Here is an 11,098-nt window from a genome sequence, read left to right as displayed (position 1 = left end):
TGATCTGCGCATATCAGCAATAATGTATAATTACGTATAAAAAACAAATATTATCTCAGTATTATTGACTAAGCTTAAATTAAAAGCAAGTTGATTATTTAATAATTGGTTCGGTTTACTTATTTAATTTAATTCGAGGAATAAATACAATCATATTTTTAAAATGTCACATACTATTTTTTTCAAGGATTGTATCAGGAAAAAAAGCTTTAAACATATCAGCACATTTAAGAAACGTGCATTTAACATTTATTGCTTGTGTACATAAACATATATACAAGTAATATTGCGTCGTTACTTGTACCACAAAAATTAATGATTCGAAGAATAAAGCCTTTTTCAGGGCATATTAAAAGCTATTTACGGCACAGCCTATTTCTATTAATAATACCTTACAAAATACATATATTTTATAATTAAATATAATTACTAATGTAGCGCCCCAAACAAATGGTTAACTTATTTATGCTTTTTATCACAATAATACAAATTTACAATTATTTTCGCAATGTAATCATTCGCGTGACATTTTTATTTAGCAAATTACAGTATTGTTAACAGCATATTGTCACAATATTTATCGTTTGAATTAAAAACGAACGAATGGGACACGCTTAAGTGGGGTAGACCCGCGGGGTTGTACACAGTTGGCAATTAACAGGTTGCGAATCTATTTTTAATCGTCCCTAACGCGTTTTGAGGTTACCGGAAAATTCGTTGCGTTGTTAAAATTGTATTTCCCCCGAGGGCTTTGGAGGGCTTGCGAAAGAACGACGGTTTTCAGTAGCGCACAATAGTAAACACTTACCCGTACACACACACACACACATACGCAAACAAAGGGTGAGCATTAACTTATGTATATATGAATGTGTACTGATACAAAGAATCGAGTTTCAATCCCGAGGGCACGGCGAAAATCTTCGAAATCCTTGTATCGCATGTGCGCTGCTTTGAAATAGTTAATTTTTAATTTATATTTTTTGTACTTTTGTAAAAGAGTACGTTGTGTGAATCAGGTAAATGTTTTATAAATATGTATCAAGATTAGGTTTTATACATTTTTTATGTAGTCTCTATGACGTTCAATACAAAATTTTTAGAGCTTAGAAAGTGCATGGTACTCGAGAAAATGTATTTTCGCTAAGTGCGCAGTCACTCGTTTGCCGCCTGCTTCTCCTTTTCATCGGACTTTAACTCCTTTTATCCTATCGCCTCTTTGATCGGTCCAAAGATATAAAAATCACTGAGGCTGGGAATTATGGGGTCGAGTATTGTCAAAAGTTCACATCGTTTTGATTTGATTGCAGGTCAAAGATGATCTTAAATAGATCAATGATACCTTTGGGCATGTAGTGCTCAAAATAAATACAATTATTTAAGCATACTTAAGCTATGTTTTTATTAAATAAAAAAAATATTTATTAAATTTTTTTTTTATATCCAAATTGCTATTATCTACGTTTAAGCTTATTTATAACACTTATTATAAGTTCTTTGTGGTCAACATTGATCATTATCAACAACTAATTTATACTTTGTGTATCTTGGTTAAAAAATAAGTACGACTCGATAATATTGTATGGATGCGTAGGCTTGTACAATAATATCTTTCAATAACATTTTTTGTTGTACTTTACAATTAGCTTTTAATTAATATACATTAATAAATGTGTATGTATGTATAGCATATTTTTTACGATAAACCCAATTTACCAAAACCTATGTCAAGATTATTGATTTTTTCACACAGTATCTGCGGCTATTCATTTTTTGTATTCTGTAGAATTCAGTAAGAAAATGTTTTGTACCTATGTAAATATCATAATCCAAATTTTCAATCACAACATTTGAATGTACGAGGGGTACATAAAAGATTCGATTCGATAACATAATGTATTTTCGTTTCGCATAATATTTCGTTAAAAAGAAAACGTGAGAATGTGAAAAGCGGAAAACGTTCTCGTTCGCCCTCGAGCCCAAGAACGCGTATGCTTTCGTACGTGAAGTAATATTCGCCTCAGGACGAGGGGAAAGCCCTTCAAAACACGCCTCCAGGTCCTTATTCATATTTATCGCGAATTTTCAAAAACACCCACCGAGATGCCCATAATATATCCAATTTAAGTTTGAGAAAAGTTGCTCCCTCGTAACGTATAAACAAACCCGTTTTTACCATTTTTCGTAACGGTGTTCAATAATGCAAAAGTTATAGCGTGGAATAATTTTATTAGTCAATCCGCAATGAGACTTGTTTGAGGTTGCGATGAGAAAAGTTCGATGGCACCTGAATATAAGCTTGCTTTATCTTTTGAAATATTAAAGTAATACACGTAGATGCGTTGTATTCTTATTAATATATCTTTTTTAATAAATATTTGTGGGTAACCGTCTGGTTACTGAGCGATTTTTCTTGAGAATATTCTAGATACATACTACGTCTAGCTATATTTAAAATACGTCTGAGACTTTTTAGTTTCTATTTAAGGGTATAAAGAAATTTATTTTTTATTTTTTTAATAATTTATTGTAGTTTTATGATATGCATACATACATCACAAGTGTGAAAGTAGACCGTCGCAAAGATTTTTAAATGATTCAACAAAAAATATTATTGATCACGTGCTTTGTCAAATTCGACTTTAGAACGTTCAGTTTGAATGGTCGCCTCGGTGGATTCGGCATAACTAATTGGGCAACGTCACAAATGAGCGCGGACAAATAAGCGTGCGTCAAAAGAGCGCTGCTTTATAAGCGCTGCGTCATAAGAGTGTGTTTGTAACAAAATAGCGTATGTCAAATGCGCAGACAGTCATATGAGCGCTTGAAAAAAGAGAGCACGTCATAATAGCGCAAAAATACTTTAAGAAAATCAAGTAATAAATATTTTAGGAATTAGGTACACAAAATATAAGTGAATTGTAAGAAATTTACAAAGGCGGTAAAATTAGTATTTAATGTACCAGAGCGTAATGACGATTAAAATGATTAGCTAATGCAAACATTATTATTTATTAATTATTATGTACATACGAAAGTATACTCCCCTCCCCATTCCTGATTTTGAATTTATCAATAAATTTGTTCTATAATGTTTCATTAAATTGACAAATAATTATCGGCTCGACTTGAAATGAATGCGTAAAGTTATAGGGCAGGTATATGGCCCGCCAGACTTTTTTTCATTTATTTTAGACTACTAGACTTTTTCGTGAATGGCGAAAACAAGCGCAATATAAATTTTAAGCGCAAAGTGTAAGATAAATAAAATCATCAATGTGATTGCAAAGGGTTAAAACATTAATTTTGCCGAATTAATTTTAATCATATTGTATAATTATCAAAAAAAGAGTTACCTTTGATTTTTTAAATACCTAATTGTAACCCTTTTCAAAAAAGTTTTACCGCTTTTCAGGTGCATACCAATGCATGACATTGGTTAATGCGTATTTGACGTACGCTATTTTGTTACAGCGCTACTTTGGTAAACGCTCTTATGACGCAGCGTATGACGGCGCTCATTTGACGCACGCTCTTTTTAGTAGTTAATTTAATAAAATCAATTTTTACCATACCGGCGACAAGTGCTTCTGTAGAAAGATCATTTTCGACAATGAAAAGAATTAAAACATTCAATAGAAATAGTCAAAGTGAGAATAGATTGTCAGCTCTTGCATTAATATGAATCGAAAAAAATTTTTAGACAAATTAAAGAAAGACAATATATTATATGATGCGGTTATTGTTGACTTTCGTAAGGAGGATTTCCATATTATCATTATGTAATCATTTTTTTTTTCACTATTTTCTACGGTAGAACGTCATTTTAAAATGTTGTAAATTTGGCACATATAAATTAGTTTATTAAATAATATTTTATATAAATAAACTTGAAATCATCGACATGATACCTTTAGAAGGTCAACATTATTACAAAGGTGACCTTCGTGTCACTCTCGCATTAAAATAAATCGAATGAGAGATAGATATTTTAAAAATAAGCAAACAACTTGCATTAAAATAATTCGAATTAGAGATAAATAATTTAAAACTAGACAAATGTAATCTGAGGTGCATGACATATTGTATTTTTAATCCATATGGTTTATTATCCATGAAGCATAACTTTGACCTCTTTTGGGTTCATCTAGAAATATTTAAAAAAAAAATCAGTAGCTATCGACATCGGGCGCGTAAACTGTTTCGTTACATTTTTCTCGAATAAGTGTTTTCGTTAATATTTTTTATAATAATATCCCTTTCGATGTTTTTAATTATAAAGTGATAGTGTAATTTAGTGTATGTGTTAGAATTAAGCAGTGTATAATTCAAATTAGTGTTTATAATAGTGTGTATGCAAGGCGTTGCACCAGTGTTTTTCCAGCGCGGGCCTCGCGGGAGGCGGGGGGAGTGACGCCGCGCCGTGGCCCGCGAGGATATTTACAATTCTAGGCATTGACAAGGTAATGTCTTTCTAATTTTCTGTGTAACCTTTTGTGCTAGTAACTCGACAATTGGTCGACATGGTATTCCAAGCGTTGCACTCAAAACTTTCAATGCATTTATTGGCTTTGTGCTCGGATTAATTTAGCCAATTTCAATTTATTAATGGTAAAAAAACTTGTGGTAAACACATTTTAGTAATATTTAATTTTTAACTTATGCAAATAACTCAATAATCTACAATTTACGAGTGTAAGTTTATTGTAAATTTTTTCATCGGGACACATGGCCGAACCGAGCGGTCTTAAGACCAAATAACGCTTACTTGACAGTTTTACGTTATCAATTATTCCTCTAAAACTGATTTTTTCCTTCAATGGGTATCTATATTTTTATGATATGGGATGAAACGGGATCATATGCTCTAATTGTGCATAATTGTAACTTTATATTGTGTGTCTGTTATGAAATAAAAAGATTATAAAATTTAGTAAGACGGAAAAAAAAGAGCGAGATGCAAGCAGAGCTCGCTATTTCGCTCTTTCTTAAAATCAGCGATTGAAAGCGTGACGATATTTTATTTTTACTGTTTTTTCATTAAAAAATAAGAAAAAGGGCAAAGAATTTGGAAACACGACATAAATAAAACTCGGGAAGACTATGGAGAGTATCATAGGCTCCATAATTGAATCTTATGAAGACCGATTTTACACTTATTTTCGTATGTCTAACGAATAGTTTGTAAACAATCACAACCGGCACGCTTCGCCGCGAAAACGCCTCGGAACGCTTCGCATTCGCTTTCTGTGTGACGAGACTCGAAGGACTCGGTGTATTACAAAATAAAAACGCCTCGCCACGCCTTCGCTTCGCCTTCGCTTCGCCTTCGCTTCGCCTTCGCTTCGCCTTCGCTTCGCCTTCGCTTCGCCTTCGCTTCGCCTTTGCTTCGCTCTCTGTTTGGAAAGGCCTTAATTGTATAAAAGTTCGGCTAAACTATATGTCAGAAGCAAAGAAGTAGTTGAAGTAAAATTAAAATTTAGAAGAGGAAGTTATGAATATAAATTTCGAATGAAGGTTAAGTTCTGAGGCATTCTGGCTTAAATATATTAAAATTAAAAAAAGGGGAAGAGACTAACATTTTAAATATTTTTTTCTACTGTACCCATTTAAATGATTTGGGTCGAACCTTGACATCTTTCTTTGTAAATTATAAACTATAAACAAAAATATGTGTGATGGTGATCATATATTTTAAAAGTGCATCATAACTTTTTGTGCGTTTTTGAATTACTTTTTCAAATGTTTTTTTATTGTTTATATATTTGCCATCATGGAAAAACCTGTCAAGTTATGATGATCAGATTTGTATTAAAAAGTAACAAGCATCTTATTTTCTACATGTGTCTAATGGCATACTTGACCTTCAGTGTTAAAATTCGAAAAAAATTATTGCTACCTGCCGGCTAGTTGACGATATTTGAACGTGTCACGACTAGACCACATATATGGTTGTTAAGACCAAAAATATTCACTGACACGGATAGTATTTTTCATGGTCACATTTTAATTATTTTGACCCGCAGCCAAAAAAGGTTGATGAGACCTGATCTAGTAGGTGGTATTATATATTTATATATCTTAGATAAATAAGTATCAATATAAATAAGCAATGATAGATGTTTTTTCTTGATTAACGAACGGTGATTAACGAACCACACATAAAGATTAATTGCTTAATATTAAGTAAATAGTTAGGAGTTAGAATACACACAATAACTTATCAATATATCGCAACTTTCAAAATTTAGTATCAATGCAATAGCACCTATTTAATTCCAATAAACTATATAAATTTCCACTTATTTCTTTTCAGAAAGGCAAACAAATAAAAGTGCTAAAAATAAATTCGACTTTACAAAATTTATCACTAAAAAATGGCATCAAGATCGTACTTAAAAAATCGGAATATAAAGTAGTTAAAATTACGGACGAAAATGTTTTGGTGGTGCGAAAGTACTAATATTTAATATATAGGGGTAATATTTTTGATAAAAATGCTACCGAGCTTTTGATTGGTAGCATTTTTGTCAAAAATATTACAACATTTTATAAAATGAAAAAAAATCAGAGCCTATAGAACAATTATTATGTTTCTTATATAATAATTTCTTATATAATAAAATGTATATGTTTAATAATTATGAATATTTTAAAAACCTCTGTTTAAAAATTTTATGTTGTGAATTTTTTAAGTTGACAATTATCAGATAAATTATATACGTATTAGGTAAGTCGCTGTTAATATTTGAAATTATTTACATTTCAATATATATTATATATTTTCACTCTGGCGTATTTTTTTACCATATTTAGTAATATTTTAACGTTCTTTTATATACCGCCTTCAACGCTGTGCTTTTTTTCCATTTAACAATTGCCTGTACAACACTAGCAATTTCGTTTAGATTTACTTTCTGTCGATAAATGACATTTGCCGATTCCCTTACGTAATCGCAAATTTCCCTTAGCAATAAAATACATTTAAACTAATGGCCAAAAAAATACTTTTTTGCTAGTAAAAAATCGACGCGTGATTCAATTATTGTTACCGATTTGCTTTATGTTATGCTTTAATTTATACCTTTCAGTTCAACCAATGCTAAAAACGAGTTATTCACAACAAAAAATATCGATCAATCAAAATTCGTAGGTCTAAAATTGCTGATATTAATTTAACGAATGTTTGCTTTGAACCGTTGTTTCAATTTATCGCATGAATAATTATAATCCGAAGTCCGAGAAAATATTTCCATTTTCGTTTTATATTTTCGCCAATAGCCGTAATATATTCACAGCAACAATAAGCTACTAAAACGTGCTTGTGAAGAAATATTTTTTTTAATAAATAATTCAAAGTCGACCTTCCACTGAGCTTTCCTCGAAAACTTTCAGGCAAATCTTTTCTCGTAACTTCGGCAAACAAACACAATGAAGCAATAATGAAATGAATTACTCGCCATTTATGTTTTTATTTAATAACCAAATATTTTAACTTTGGTTTACACTTCATAATAGAAACCTCAAAAATATGGTTTCATGAAAATGGAAATATAGTAGAAATTAATTGCATTTCCAAACGCAGAATCGGTTGTAATTGAAAAGCCCCAAAGAGGCCTTTGTCCGCGAGTGGACTAATCAATTTGTCGACAAGGATATCTGTGTTTTCTCGGCTTTTCGGTCAACGATAAATTCTCCCTTCGTATTCAAATAATAATATTGTTTGTTTTACATTTTATTATTACTATTTATGTTTTATAATATTATATTTAAATAAAATCACACATAGACCACTTTATATTAGATTTTCCAAATTTATGTAAATACGAATTAATTAATTAGTATATAAGGCATCTCAAATACTTTCCAAATTCACTATGAAGATTTACTTAGTAACGGTAAGCGTACTAGAAAATTCTTTGCGATGAGTGGTTTCCCGTTTTGCTACGCGGAAAATAATGAATAATTGATTTTGCATAGAGTCAAATGTGTGTTGTAAAATGAGACGCAATTTAAACCCATAGGAGTTTTGGGAAACAGAATTATTTTCATCTCTTATTTTAGTGTTTGGGAACCCTAGAGTTGATTGGTCTCGTGGCCAATGAGACTCAATGTGGAATCTAGTAAGAGATTTTTATTAAAATATTTACATATAATCTGTACGACGGTAGATTAATGGCTAGACGTATTCTCAAGCGGTGGTAAATCTGGCGCAGGGATGATGTCCGTGGACGATCCTCAGAGTTCTTGTAACTATCTGCAGCGAGTGTAAGAAAGCAGTTTCTCTTACTCCGATGATCGTTCGGGAATTCTAGGTCATCTCATATGAGTATCATTATTGTCACGCCTTTTACAGTTTAATTACATTTTTATAAATAAGTATATCGACTGCGCAGGCTGGTCGTTACATAATCCAGAAATAATATACAAATATCACCCTTACTATTGTATTTATATTTAGTTGTACGTACTTTTTGATATCCCACGTAAATTTGTCAAGATTTGCTTTGTAATTTATAATTAGTGCACGTATGCATTATTAATGTAACACAATAGATATCGTAGCGCATACTTTTGAGGTGTAATATTATTTCTCCTAATTCTTATTATATTTTATATATTGTTAGTTGACGGAAAAATAATCTGCCTGAAGGAACTAATTATGTGTCTTCTTTAGTGTCTTTATATTTCAATTAGTACCTAACAATCGTTTCAATTCAATCTAATCAACCGTCTCCTCATTGTATTAGCCAGCCAATGTGTGCCGCAAATGTCAGGCACACAACTTCGTAAATTTTCCATTTGCTCAGGTTCTCATTGTGAAGATTGTCGGAAAATCGTAGAGAGGGCGCTAGGCAATCTCGCGGCTTGTGAGAAATTTTCATATGATTAAGCGTTATTGTGCGATTAAGGTTTAAGGTTGGCACACGCGGCTGTCTCTTGATGAGAAAACTTTTACAAGACCCCATCCGAACAGTTACCTGACGAAAATTAGCACTCTCCGCAGATGACGACCTCTCCTCTTTAGAACACTCACCCCAAGAGGCAATTTTACCCCCGAGAAAGCGGTAATAATTGACGATTACGAGGAAGTATCCGATGCCCGAAAAGGGGTAGAAAAAATATATACCGGTAATTTGCATTGCAATTAATTCCAAAGGAAAACGATGAATATTCAAGGGCGAATTAATGCAAATCTCATTGTAAATATTTGTAAAATAATTTGAGCCAAACTTATTATATTTTACTATATATAAACATACTTTATCACGTACATAAATTTCATAGACGTGGTGTGCTAGCATAGTTTACAAACACATATACTTACCCTTTCTAGTAGCTCTTATCTAGACTTTCATCCTATATACACTTGTAGCCTTTATCATTATTAAGGAAGAGCTGTAAAGCCATACATCCTTATCTACTGTCGACAAATACAAGTTGGTAAAGTTTTTTTCTATATCAAGAACGATATACTTAGTCAAGAAATAAAAGACCGACATATATATTTGCAATATAAAAAAAATAATAAAAATTAATACACACTTTATTATATTAAAATTATTAGATGTGGTTATGTCCATACTTTTGATCATTGATTTATTTTATTTTTAGCTAAGAGGATTCTATCCATAAATAAATTAATATTAAAATATGCACAAGCGTTATAAAATACCTATTTTTTATAATTACAAATTGTACTTACTATATAGTAATTAACATAATTAGTTTTTTTACTATTCTTAAAAACTCTCAGCTGTTGCATTATATGCTAATTGTATGTATTTGAATAATTATGATCCAATGAACCTTACAAAAAAATCATTGCTGAAGTGGTTGCAGCAATTGAAACCAATTATATGATTATTGAACACAGCTGTCAGTTGAAAAAAATATTTTTCACAAGAATTTGAATTTATTTTTGTTTAAATTTAATTTGAGCTCTGCCCAAAATTTATTGAAAATATTTTTTTTACAAACTTTTATATTTGGTTCAATTACTGCTGAAGTTTACAAAACACCGTTAATCTTAGGCCCTTATTTCGCTGCTTATTATTTAATAAATACGGTTAATGTAAGCAAGGCGTTTGGGAACAATTACTTCCACCTTCATTTTTGTTAATTTTTGACAAACGAGAAAAAACTTCTTATTTAATGATCACAGCTTAACCATGCAAATGTGATACTTTAAATTAATTAAACTATGAATAAATAAAAACTAGTAATGATGTATATTTTCACTAAAATGTCAGTAGTTTTCGCAAAAAATTGATAAATTAACAAGTTTTTTCTTAAATATTACATTTTATATAGAAGATCTAAATAAAACACATTTTTTTTAGAAAAATTGTTTATTATCATCGTTAATTACACATATTATACATTTATTTAATCAACAACTATGCGTTTTTACTATGATAATATTATATATATACTATAATTTCAATAAAATATTTGACACATACTAACAATGAGCGATCTCTACTTAATATTGCAATAATTTTAGTATTATATACATATATTAAAATAATAAATTTAACTATTCCTAAAAGTCTTCATCTTAGTGATGAATATATAGTTTTACCAATATTAGTATATTTATTTAATAATACACATTTATTAAAGTGATACATCAAAAAGCGTAAAAATATTACATCGATGCACATACGGTTGTAGCTAAAAAAATATGATTAAAATTTAGTTTGTATTTTAACGGAATGCAAGCGATATTAAACGTTCTTGATATAAACGTGGAGCTTAGAAAAGTTTTTACTTTGCAATTTTTTACCACAAAAACTCTCAGTTTTGTTCGAGTTTTCCGGCCCGAGATTTTCAGAACGAAGGGAAAACTTTAGCACACGTCGTGAATCTTCTAACAATAATACATCTCTCGAATTTTGAGAGCCTCTTTCTATTAGTCATAATTTACATTTTTCTTTAGGAAAAAACTTTCCTCTCTCTTACGCGTTGGTCCCGACTGTTCGAGAACTTTTCACTACGACACTCACTTACTTTCAACATAAAAATATTATATAAATATTAATATTAATATTCTATATTTTTATATACAATATGCCAAAACTATTTTACTTTTCAT

The sequence above is a fragment of the Plectrocnemia conspersa genome, unplaced genomic scaffold (genome assembly GCF_051122295.1).
Source record: "Plectrocnemia conspersa isolate PC_06_02 unplaced genomic scaffold, ASM5112229v1 ptg000010l, whole genome shotgun sequence".
NCBI classification, from domain to species: Eukaryota; Metazoa; Arthropoda; class Insecta; order Trichoptera; family Polycentropodidae; genus Plectrocnemia; species Plectrocnemia conspersa.
The sequence above is the reverse complement of the archived record's forward strand: the minus strand, read 5'-3'. Positions refer to the sequence as shown.